This window comes from Hyaena hyaena, unplaced genomic scaffold, assembly GCF_003009895.1.
Source record: "Hyaena hyaena isolate Hyena2069 unplaced genomic scaffold, ASM300989v1 scaffold_364, whole genome shotgun sequence".
NCBI lineage: Eukaryota > Metazoa > Chordata > Mammalia > Carnivora > Hyaenidae > Hyaena > Hyaena hyaena.
Genome location: NW_024080996.1, coordinates 1253367 through 1262879, shown reverse-complemented (window position 1 = coordinate 1262879; position 9513 = coordinate 1253367). Strand labels below are relative to the sequence as shown.

Below are 9513 nucleotides of genomic sequence, written 5' to 3'. Positions count from 1 at the left end.
GTTTTTATCTTTTCTTTTGTTGATGTGATGTTATCACAATGATTGATTTGCGAATATTGAACCAGCCCTGTAACCCAGGAATGAATCCCACTTGATCTTGGTGGATAATTCTTTTTATGTGCTGTTGGATTCGATTTGCAAGTATCTTGTTGAGGATTTTTGCATCTGTATTCATCAAAGATATTGACCTGTAGTTCTCTTTTTTTGCTGGATCTCTGTCTGGCTTGGGAATCAGAGTGATGCTGGCTTCATAAAATGAGTCTGGAAGTTTTCCTTTGATTTCTATTTTTTGGAGTAGCTTGAGAAGAATTGGTATTAATTCTGTTTTAAATGTCTGGTAGAATTCCCCAGGGAAGCCATCAGGTCCAGGGCTCTTATTTGTTGGGAGATTTTTGATCACTGATTCGATTTCTTTACTAGTTATGGGTCTGTTCAGATTTTCTATCTCTTCCAATGTGAATTTTGGTAGTGAGTGTGTGTTTAGGAATTTGTCCATTTCTCCTAAGTTTTCCAATTTGTTGGCATATAATTTTTCATAATATTCCCTGATAATCGCTTTTACTACAGATCTTGGTTTCTTAATAGCATTCTCTGATAATAATTGGGCACCTTGGAGAAATGATTCATTTGGGGAAGGAGCCAAAGAAATCACAAAATGATTCTGAAGCATCTTATAATATAGAAAGTAAAGAATTGACTTTTAAAAAAGAAGACAGGGTCATGGCAAAAGTTTACGGGATCCAACCTGGGAGCTCTGAAATAAATACGGTTGACCCTTGAATCACATGGGTTTAAATATATTGGAAAAAATTTTTGGAGTTTTTGACAATTTGAGAAAACACTTCATTTCTCTAGCTTATTTTATTATAAGAATACAACGTATAATACATTTAACATACAAAATAGGTATTAATAAACTGTTTATGTTATCGCAAAAGATTCCAGGTAACAGTGGGCTATTAATAGTTAAGTTTGGGGGTAGTTAAAAATTATACATGGACTTTTGACTGTGTGTGGATCGGTGCCTCTAACCCTTTTGTTGCTCAAGGGTCAACTGTAAGGACATAAAGTAAATATCCATCAGTATACATTGTTACAGGAGAGAAAAAAACAAATGTTCTTTGAGAAAAATTTCAAAAATACATATCTAGGTAACTCCTCTCAAGGAGGTAGAGCTTAATTCCTCTCCTGTAGAGTTAGTGACTTGATTCCAAAGAACTGAGTATGGAAGGGAAAAATAGTACTTTTATTTCCAATGGAAAACCTGACAGAAACCACCATAACCAACTGACCAAAATTAACATCACCAGTGATAAGTCACATCGATATCATTAGCCCTTGATATGACAGATCCTTCTCTCTGCATTATTTTTCCTAAAACCTATAAATCAATCTAATAATTACATGCATCAGACAAACCCAAATAAGGCATTATTTAACATATCTACCTACACTCTTCAAAATCGATATAGTCATAAAAATAAAGAGGCAAACACAGAAAAAAGTTCACATATCAGAGAAGACTAAGGAGATATATCAACAAAATGCATTGTGGCATCCTAATAGGATCCAAAATAATTCCATTAGTGAAAATACTGGTGAAATCTAAATAAAAACTGTATTTTCATTAACAGTATTTTACCTAATGTTAATTTCTTAGCCTTAGGAGAGGTACCAAAGGCACATGAAAGATCTAGACTCACTCACTCTCTATTGTTTGTCAACACAAACCATGATACAATATTCTCCCTATATATATATATATATATATAATCCAAAGGATTGACTGACTGAGGAAACATGTGCCAGCAAAATGGGTTAAGTTCTAAGTTAGAAATATGAATAAACACTGCAAAAAAAAAAAAAAGGTGGGAGAGTGTTTTAATTCAATTAATCATTGATATCTGTTATAATCTACTTTGAACCTCAGTTCTCAAAAAAGAAGAATCTAGCTTCCTTTTCAGCAATTATTGACTTTCCCAATAATAAATCCTGTTTCACATAATGACTCATTTGCTAAACCTTTGGATTTTTGCCACTGACAATTATTAGAAATAAGTTGTAAATAATTCTCTTTTTATTGAAAAAGGTGGGTAGGGGCGCCTGGGTGGCTTAGTCGGTTAAGCGTCCGACTTTCACTTAGGTCATGATCTCGCGGTTTGTGGGTTCGAGCCCCGCGTTGGGCTCTGTGCTGACTGCCAGCTCAGAGCCTGGAGCCTGTTTCAGTCTGTGACTCCCTCTCTCTCTGACCCTCCCCTGCTCACGCTGTCTCTCACTCTCCTAGAAATAAATAAAACATTTAAAAAAAGAAAAAAAAAAGAAAAAAGGTGGGTAAACCTGATTTTAAAAAAGAGGTTATTCAGTAGAACTTCTATCTATAGCTGAGTGAAAAGTCAGCAAATCATCTCCCCAGTAGCAAATATAAATGTAAACAAAACTGGTTAATTTTGGAAAGTCTGGAAATCAAACAAAGTCACATAAGAATATGAGAAATGTTGATGTTTTAAAAAGTATTAAGCTAGGGGCGCCTAGTTGGCTCAGTTGGTTAAGCATCCGACTCTTGATTTTGGCTTAGGTCATGATCTCATGGTTCATGGGATTGAGCCCCACGTCCAGCTCTGCACTAACAGTGAGGAGCCTGCTTGGGATTCCCTCTCACTCCCTCTCTCTCTGTCAAAATAAATAAAATTAAAAAAAAAAAGTATTGAGCTATATGTAAGAACAATCGGAGTCTGTGGCATTTTTGCATGGATCTCCTCCCATCAATGCCCACCCTGCCAGGCTTGGTAGATGCAGAGGTCCTGCAAGGGTGGGGCAGGCCATGAGGCCTCAGGGCCAGCCAGCGGTGCCTGGAGAACTTGGCTTTTCTCCAGTCTCTGCTATGAATTTATGTAGTCAGCTTAGAATGTTCCTGCTCTAAGCATGACTTCAGACTAGCAGAGCCCTTGGGCCTCTCTGTTCTCCTCACGTTGAGGGAGTAACATCCACAACTATGCTATATGATATGGATATTGCCAGCTGCTCAGAATTGAGGGAGCATCTCCAGGCACCGCTGGATGGCCCTGAGGCTACATGCATGCACATAGGAGATTCGAAAGGGTACAACACAAAGTCAAAGTTAGGGGCATATTTGAACATGGCTTGAGCTTTGAACTCACTTCTCTATTTATGAATACCTCAGCAGCAATCAGAAGCATTACTGACTTGATATGTGTGAGCTCAGCTTCTGCCCCGTCATTCTCTGAGTAGTTGAATATGTTGATGCTGGAACGGTCTCTTGCTTCTCAGGCTTAAGAAACAGAATAATTTTTTTTAATCTCAGTAACTGACATCTGATTCCCACCAAGATAGAGTACACCACTGCTCCCTACTCTACCCTCTTAAACTAAAAAACCTTGGACATAACACAACCAACAAACACAGGAAGACACTGAAAGGTAAAAAAAAGACAGACTGACAAGGAATATGGGAAATTGAAGAATATAGATGGTGAGTTCCCTAGGTTTTGTTTTTTGCCCTGATGGTACATTGGACAAGCCTGCAACCCCAAACCACCAAAGACATAGACCTAAAAAGCTTTCCTCTAACCAAAGGAATAGAAAAGAAAAAAGGTAGTCTAGTAGAACAGAAAACATTTTTTATAATATCCACCCTACAACAGCCAAAAATTAAATGAAACCTGCCCAGCAACCCATGTCAGCAGGGCCAACCAGAAAGCTACATCTCTGCCCACTGCTTGAGGGTAGCAGGAGGTACTCTGATTCCCTCAGCAGGGCCATGTGGAGACTGAACTACTATCCTCTGGCTGGAAATAGGAAGTGGCAATCTGATGCTGCCACCAGCACAGTGTTGTTAAAGGGGCTGAACAATAATCTGAACTCCCCTTCTACCCTGCAGCAATTACATTGAACAAAATGATGCTAATTGGCACTCTATATTCCCTACTGGTGTAGGGTCAGTGGGGCCAATTGGGGAACTAGTTTCCATCCCACCCAACAGCAATGATGTGAAACAAGACTGTAGAAGATAGTACTAGTTGTCATACTCAGGCCCACTCCCTCCTGCTGTCAGTGGGGTCCATCAGGGAACTAAACTTCTATCACTCACCCAGCAGCAATGAAGTACTGTCAGTAACTGCTCCATTCTAACTAAGGTGCTACCAGAGAGCTGAAGTGGGAGTTGAATTTTTTTAAGTTTATTTATTTATTTTGAGAGAGAGAGAAAGAGGGAGGGAGAGAGAGAAAGAGAATAAACAGGGCAAGGGCAGAAAGAGACAGAAATAATCTCAAGCAGGCTTCACCTTGTCAGTGCAGAGCCTAATATGGGACTCAAACTCACAAACCATGAGATCTTGACCTGAGACAAAATCAAGAATCAGTTGCTTAACCGACTGAGGAACCCAGGTACCCCAATGGGAGTTGAATTTTTCTCCCACATGTCAGTAATGAGAGGGATACAAGCCAACAACCCAATGACACTGGAGGGACATTCAGAGCTCACCAGGAGTACCTGAATTTGCACACTATACCTAAACAAGGTAATCACTAAAAGAGAAAAACACGTGAGATCCATAATCTCACAAACTAATATACAAAATGTCCAGGACACAATCGAAAACCATTCATTGTATCAATGACAAGAGCCAACACCACAACCTGAAGATGAAAAGAGAACGAACAGACGCCAATAAGGAGATGACTCAGATGTTACACTCATTTGAAAAGAATTTTAATACAGCAAACATAAAATTGTCTCAACAAGCAATTATAAATACTTTTTTATTGTTCTTATTTTGTTTTTTTGGGGGGAAAGAATATGCAAGCAGGGGAGAGGGACAGAGGGAGAGAGAGAGAGAGAGAGACAGACAGACAGACAGAGAGACAGAGAGAGAGAGAGAGAGAGAGAGAGAAAAAGAATCCCAAGCAAGCTTCATTACCAGTGCGGAGCCTGACAGGGGACTTGATCCTGTGACTCTGGGATCATGACCTGAGCTGAAACCAAGAGTCAGATGCTCAACTGACTGAGCCATCCAGGCACCCAAATTACAAATAAACAAATTATATCTTTTAAAACAGGTTATAAAATAAAATATGTTAGCAGAGCGGCAGAAAATACTAAAAAGAACCAAATGGGACTCTTGCTTCTGAGAAGATAGTGATAGTATGTATTTTTCCTTATTCCTCCTACTATTACAACTAAAAACCCTAGACATTATATAAAAAACAAACATAAGATTCTTAAAGGTAGAGAGGAGGAGAAAGGCTGGTAAAGGGACTGAGGACTCACAGTCAGTTCCCTGGATTACTTTTGCCTCCTATGTTCCAAATTTGAAGAAGCTGACAACAAAAATTTTCAATAAGCAATAAGATATTTTTAAAATTAAATAAAAAAATTTTTAAAGGCCAAACAAAAGCCAGCTTTCTCTAGGCAAAGACCAGGATAGGGACAACCTGGGGGACCCAAGTGGCTCAGTCAGTTAAGCATCTTAGTCTTGATTTCAGCTTGGGTTATGATCTCAAGTTCAGGAGTTTGAGCCCCACACCTGGCTCTGCACTGTCAGTTCTTGGGATTCTCTCTCTCTGCCCCTCCCCTATGTGTACTGTCTCTCTCTCTCTCTCTCTCTCTCTAAAAATAAATAAATAAACTTAAAAAAAAAAAAGACCAGGATAGGGACAACCTAAAAAAAATTAAAAATAAGTTTAAAAAGAACTCACTCCATCCACATCCATGGTGGCAAAGATAGAATGGGAACAGATCTATCCTCACCAGGCTATTGTATCAAACACACACACACACACACACACACACACACACACACACACATAGGAAGTGTCAAGGGAGGCCTAGTGGAAAGTCAGCACTTTTAGTTACCCAGCATTAGTGAGACCACCTGTGCTACATGGAGAACATGTTGGAGGAGGGATCAAGAAATCCTATTCCCACCCACCAGTAATGAGGTGTTTCCTCCCTTGAATATCAACAAAGGCTGAGCGAAGAACTTAAACTTCTAATTCAACCTGCAGTAACCATATAATCCCTCCCTCTTCCTGCTGGGGCAGTGTTAGAAAACAAACAAACAAACAAAAGTTAAATGGAAGAGTAAAATAAGATCCAAAGTCTCATAATATAATATGAAAATGGCCAGGTTTCAATGCAAAATCATTTGTCATATCAAGAACCAAGAAGAGTATACACTTAATGAAAACAGACAATCATAGATGCCAACAATGAGATGTCAGAGATATTAGAATAAACTGAAAATCAGGATAAAGATGCTTCAATAAACATTATGAACAAACTTGAAACAAATGAAAAAATGCAAAGTCTCAGCTAAGAAATAGAAAATCTCAGCAAAAAAAATAAAATAAAATAAACCCCCCCCCCCAAAAAAAGAAAAAAGCTATAAAAAAGAATGAAGGGGAAATTTTAGCTACCATTGGTAACTTAGTTAATGGACTCAACAACAGAATGGACTGCAATCAATGAACTAGAGGTAGAACAAGAGAAACTGCACGGTCTGAAGAGCTTATAAAAAGTGAATGGAAAAAAATGGAAGAGTCTCAGGGTGTAGGGTAATATAATAAGAATTCCACTATTCGTGTCACCAGAGTCCTTGAAGGATAAGAGAAAGGTGGAGGACTGGAAAAGGGTTTAAATTTGGGAGACGTTTCAAAATTTCGCAACTTCGGCAAAAGACACACATGCACAGATTCAAACAGGATAAACCCAAAGAAATCCACACCAAAGCGCATTATTGTCAAATTTGTGAAATCTAAAGACAAAGAAAATGTGTAGCAAAAAAAAAATGATAACAAGTCTTCCGGGTGGGCCTGGTGGTCAGGGGCACCATGGGGGGTGTGATGAATGGCTCCGTTGGGGAAGCAAGGGTGGCCATGGCCCTCAGGTCCAAGGTGACCTTCAGCAGGGCCTGTGAGGTGGGGAGGCCCCAGGGCGGGGGTCGTCCTGGCAGCGTGGTGCTACAGGGCATGGCTCACAGGCCACCGGGATGCAGGAGGCCTGTGCCACTTGGACGAGCAGCCTTGCTCGGTGACAACGCTCCTGAGGGGATGGAGGTGGCAGGTGCGGAGCCCGTGGCCTCGGCGGCAGTGTCTAGGAATCTAGAGGCCGCCAGGGCTGCAGGAGCACAAGGAGGAGGGCGAGACTGTAAACCGAGAGCAGAGGCCCAAGCCCTGGTTCTCCAAGTGGGAGCCATGCAGCCAGAGCAGAAGCAGCAGATACTGTGGCACCTTTTCCAAAACTCAGCCACTGCCATGGCCCAGCTCTGCAAAGGCCGAGTGTGTCAGCAGCCGGGACTGTCTCCCTTGGTCCCCCTCCAACACTGCCACTGCCAACACTAGCCGCTGCAAAGAAAGCATGGACACCCAACAGCGGGAGTTTGACAAGGATTCAGACAGGCCACCAGCGACGCAATAAGGATGCATTGGTTTCAGTTAAAAAGCTCAGAAGAACTATTGGTAGAGATTTCATAAGCTTCCCGTATGGAAAGTTTCCCCCACAAAGCTCTAGAGCTTCCCCCAAGACTGACTGCAGTGTCCCTGGAACGGAGCTACCTCAACAGAAACTAGCTCATCAGTACAGGCTCTGTGTACATAGCTCCATGGGGTAAAACCATTTAACATATTTCTGTGGAAAAGTGGTGAAGAAAGAGCCTGTGGACTCATTTTCTCATTTAGGTTTAGGTCCAGATATGTTGTCTGGTTTTTGTCTATTATACTAACTGCATGCTCTAGCGATGTTTAAGTACAATGTGAGTTAAAAACTTATGTGGGCAATTTTTGAATGTTAGCTAGCCCATCCTAAAAAAGGGAGGAGGCAGTTTAGAAAGTTAAAGCTTATTGGTGTCACAAAAGCAGAATTTTTGCAACACCGATTAGAATTTATTGCTTTACACTTATATTGTGCATGTTTTCTTACTATTCTGAGTCAGGGAGGAAGTTCTCATGTTTTAATAACTCTATTACGTTTATTTTTTTTACTGTAAATCCTGGCACAACGGCTGGCAACTGAGGCAGGCAATTGTTGGGCAAGCTCTCACGGGACCTCCCTCTGACATTGTAAGTTACTGAACGTACCTATAAAGGGTGAGAGTTGATGGCCCAAGTGGTAATAGACAGATGTAAGAAGAGCTGATTTCCCTTATGTCTATTGTCCCTAAGGTCCTTGGTTTGATAGTCAGGATAGTTTAGACTGTCAGAGGATAGTTCATCACCATCTCCCCAGGCCAGACCTGCCATAAAAAGGCATTGTTCACAAAGAGGTTTAGGTATTTTTTTAAGTTTATTTCCTTTGAGAGAGAGAGACAAAGACACACACACACACACACACACACACACACACACACACACACAGAACATGTTTTAGCAGGAGAGGGAGAGCAGCAGAGAAAAAGTGAGAGAACCCAAGTAGGCTCTAAGCTGTGAGCATGGAGCCCTACTGAGCACCCAAATTTACAAACCATGAAATCATGACATGTGCCGAAGTCAAAAATTGGCACTTAACCAACTGAGCCACTCAAGTGCCCTAAGGTTTAAGTATTATTGGAGAAACCTGGGATACATAGTCACAAGTCTCTTGTTACTTGTTCATTTCTTATACAGACTTCCAAATAGAACCTGGAGAAGTACTTCTATATAACAACATTTAATACTGCTGTAAATATAAAACCACAGCAAAATAATAATACTTGGTTGAAACAAGATGACAACATAGATAGTGTAGGTGACTAAGAAAATAGAATTGTTAGTGAGTTAGGTCATGAGTCCTATTAAAAGTGAACAATTCTGGACTATAGCATAGTTTATCTAAAACTAGTAACCTAGCATTAAAAACAGTAGGATATATATAATGTACACAGGGCTTCTATATCATTGAAGCTTTAATGCTTATAGGAATTCTTGCTCTCTTTGGAAGACCTTGATTCTTAACCTAAAACTCCAATCAGAGCATATGGTTGGGGGCACCTGGGTGGCTCAGTAGGTTAAGCATCCAACTTCAACTCAGGTCATGATCTCACGGTTCGGTTTCATAGGTTTAAGCCCCATATCAGGCTCCATGCTGATGGTACAGAGGTTGCTTGGGATTTTCTCTCTCTCCCTTCCTCCCTCTGTCCTTTCCTCCTTCTCTCTCTCTCTCTCAAGATAAATAAACTTATAAAAAAACATAAAGTTGGCAAAAAGTGTTTTTCCTCCTCTGGATAGTAAGTTTGCTTATGGTAAGTTAAAAAAATTATTGCAAGAAAGTCCCTGCTGTATAGATGCAGTAGTTAAGATTGCTTACTGTTTCTAATATAGTGGAATAGTAGAATTTTTCAATAGTCAGACTTTTGAAACTCAGGCAAAAAAAATATTGAGGCCTACTTGTGGAAGCTCAGAGTCAACACACAATAAACAACAACAACAACAAAAAGTAAAGACACTAGAGAATTTGAAAACTCTGGGCCCCTATAGCTAGTACAAATAAACATAGCCAAAATCCTAGCTAGAATACCAAAAA

The 9513-nt window shown here is 40.2% G+C and overlaps 1 pseudogene; it reads left to right on the top strand.

Annotated features, from left to right (window-relative positions):
* The first annotated feature begins 6848 nt into the window (after positions 1–6848).
* On the top strand, positions 6849–7614 carry LOC120243968 (annotated as a pseudogene).
* Positions 7615–9513: the final 1899 nt, after the last annotated feature.